The sequence below is a fragment of the Stenella coeruleoalba genome, assembly GCF_951394435.1.
Source record: "Stenella coeruleoalba genome assembly, chromosome: 1".
Taxonomy (NCBI): domain Eukaryota; kingdom Metazoa; phylum Chordata; class Mammalia; order Artiodactyla; family Delphinidae; genus Stenella; species Stenella coeruleoalba.
In genome coordinates, this window is record NC_137169.1 from 60,984,290 (window position 1) to 60,987,568 (window position 3,279).

Below are 3,279 nucleotides of genomic sequence, written 5' to 3' on the forward strand. Positions count from 1 at the left end.
CAACTTCAAAGCCTGAGCTGTCTCTGCAAGACTACAGTATTCTGCCTTTGAAGAAATTCAGGATCAAGTTGGAGAGCAATATTTCAATTTGTTATTTTTTTCTTGAGTTTCTGAGATTGCATCTAAACTGCAGTCGAGTGAGATAAGGTTGTAGCACTCTCTCAGTTTTGTCAGTTACTTCCACAGAATCTCTGCCAACTTCAAGTGTAAATACAAACCTAGTTCCGTGACTGGAAAGTCAACAATTGGATGGTTATTCAGAAAGTGTGGCTAATTACCTGCTTTAAGTAACATAAAGACAGTTTGGACTTTGATTTATCTTGAACTTTTGCTTTTGCTCAAAGTCTCATTGCTGATTGTTTCACATCTTCTTTCTGTTCTTTTTTTTCACCAGCAAGGACTTATTGAATACCAGTTCTATGCCATACACCAGACTCAGGGATGAAAAACATATCCCTGCCTTGGCTAGCAGAGAAGATGGGCAAATACACCAACAAATTACAACACAGATGGACGTTTTATCAAGAAGAAGGTTTCCTGATAGAAGTGGTACTTGAGTTGAAACTCATGGAAGATGAGTTAGGATTAATCATGTACAGAAGAGGAGAAGGGAGTATCCAGCCGAGAAGGTACATTATGAGGAAAGTACAAAAGGGTTGGACAGCAGTTTGGCATTGCTGGAAAACAAGGTGGATGTGGAAGAGGAGACCAAAGGCTCAGCAGAGACTAGATTGTAGAAAGCCCCATAGACTAAGTTAGGTTGTTTTAACTTTATCCCTAAGGTTATAGGAAAAGATTAAAGATGTTGTGAAGGAAAATAGCATAAACAGATTTTCATTTTATTAACAAAGTATTACTCTGACAGCAGATATGGAGGATGATTAAAGGGCCCAAGACCAGAATCAGGACATGGGTTACTGGGATAATTCAGATGGGAAATGATGGAGGCATAGATTTAAAACATGGCAGTGATAATGTAGAGAATTGAGAAATACTGGTAGGATTAATAGAACTTAAAGGAAGGTTAGATATATAGAAAGAAGATTAACTCAATCTTTAATTTTTTTCCAAAGTCATATTTAGAAATATTACTGTTTTCCCTATTCCCTCCAAATTCTCTTAGTATGACATTTACTTAATTTTGCTTGAACATCTATTTCTTTTTTTTATCTCCAAAAAAGTTTATTAGCATGATTAAAAACATTTTCTTGAATAATGATAGAAATTCTAAACATGAAAGAGTATCAGTGGCTATATCCTATAACCAATATTTGCAACTGGATGGACAGCTTTATTGCCAGTCTTCATTTTATTAAAAACAATCCATATTTATTGGTTTCATGTGAAGTCATGACTATTGCTTTGCCTGGGAATGAGTCCCTACTGCAATTAAGTATAAAAAATATCTTCCATAATCGGAGTGTGACCTGCATTACTGAGTAAAGAGTTTATAAAAATCCTCAAAGAGTTGGGTTTTTGATTTTTAAAAACATTCCTTTTACACACTACAAAGAAATAATTAGTATTTTGGCTTTTAAAATTCCTACATGATATTTAGAATGGCAGTCCCCAAAGGTCCTCCCTTCACATAATTGAGAACACAGACCCTCTTCCGGAGCATACATTCTTGGGGTGGACTCTGAAGACTTCAACCTCCACATGTTTATACTGGTTTGAGAACAAAGACAGCATCATCCAGAACGTAGTAGTCATTATACATGTCACCTTCACACAGGTATGGCAGTCTAGTGAAAGCTTTGATAACAAAACCAGCTTTTCTGAAAACTTCAGGCAGACTATTCACTTGTTCTTCCCAGTTCTGTCCCTTGATTTCCAAAATTTCTGATGGTTTATCTCACTTGCCACCGTTTTCCACATAGGGATGAAAAGGTAAGACCAGAGCAAGGATGACCCTGCCTCTAGTTGGCTCCAAGACACTTCTGATATCTTTTAGCAAAGTCAGGGGCTGATCACAGCGGTCCAGCAAATTCAAGCAGCTGATGACATTATACTGGAACCCTGTATTCTGCCATTCATTTATACCAAGTACTCTGTATTTCTTCTTCTGAAGCTGCCATATCATAGTTTCAGACAGCTCAGTGGCGTAAATTTCTTCAAAATGAGGGCTCATTATTTTTGTGACTTCTCCATCTCCAGCACCTCAATCAAGAAGTCTATGCGTTTTCCAGTCTGGATTAATTTTAAGCAGTCTCTGAAACTGATCTGGTGAAAAGACAAACATTGAGCCTCTTCCTAGCAACCCATTGATAGATGTTCTAGACATAAACAGGCTAAAAACAGATGACACAAAAGAGTGATATAATTGGATAAATGGCCAGCCCGGTTTCTCAGTGCTGTTGTTTATGAAGATCTGTGTTGCTTGATCAAGGTAACTCTGAACAAAGACAGCCTGGAGTGATTCACATAATTTCTCTCTGTTGCACGCATACTACTGGTGGTTCTTCTTCCCGCCGCGCGCGGCGGCCGCCGCCGGCCCGCCGGGGCCGCTCGTCATGTTCACGTACAGGGAGCGAGTGAGCGGGCTCCGCAGGGTCCACATCCTCTGCGCCAGCCACACGGACGCCAGGCTCAGACACAGCCAGCCCGCGAGCAGTCTCATCGGGGGCCGCGGCCACTCGCTCGGATCACCGCCGGCGCCGGGGCAAGGAGGAGGACGCGCCACCGCCTCCAGCCGCCGCCGCCGCCACCCAGGATCGAGCCATTGCGCCCAACTCGCCCATCCAGCCCCTTCAGGGACGAGGCCCGAACATCTATTTCTTTACCAGAAGAAGCAGGAGCCTCTCCCACCACCACCACAACAATCAGCAAGTAGTTATGGAGCACTTATTACTAAATCATACTTTGTCTAGTTTTATAACAAATTTACATCCCTTTGTTTTAATCCTGAATTTCTATTGGTAGTCTCTGTTTGGTTTAACCCTGTATTTTACATGGCATTGTGGTTTTTTAGTGTATAATCTCTTCTTCCCTTCCTGTGCCATAGTATTTTAGTGCTTATTACTTAAGTTCTCATGTTTTCTATGTATACCTGCAATTTTATTCTTTATTATTTTCTCTAAGTAATTCTGAATAAGTACTTCTTGTCTATTTCCAAAGCATTTAAAAAGATTTAATATTTCAATTATAAGTTAAATACACTGATAAAAAAACATGATCAGCAACCACTAACTTTCTTTAAGAAATCAGCTAATGACTCTTATTCATTTACTATGGCTCTGGTATACTTATTTCGAAAAGGAAAACACTATACTTTGCTCA

At 39.8% G+C, this 3,279-nt stretch overlaps 1 pseudogene across 1 annotated transcript; it reads right to left on the reverse strand.

Moving 5' to 3' along the window:
* Nucleotides 1–1,600: 1,600 nt before the first annotated feature.
* LOC307189557 (protein-L-histidine N-pros-methyltransferase-like) lies at nucleotides 1,601–2,700 on the reverse strand (annotated as a pseudogene). The gene has a single exon. The product of its transcript is annotated as a protein-L-histidine N-pros-methyltransferase-like (transcript).
* Between the last annotated feature and the right edge of the window lie 579 nt (nucleotides 2,701–3,279).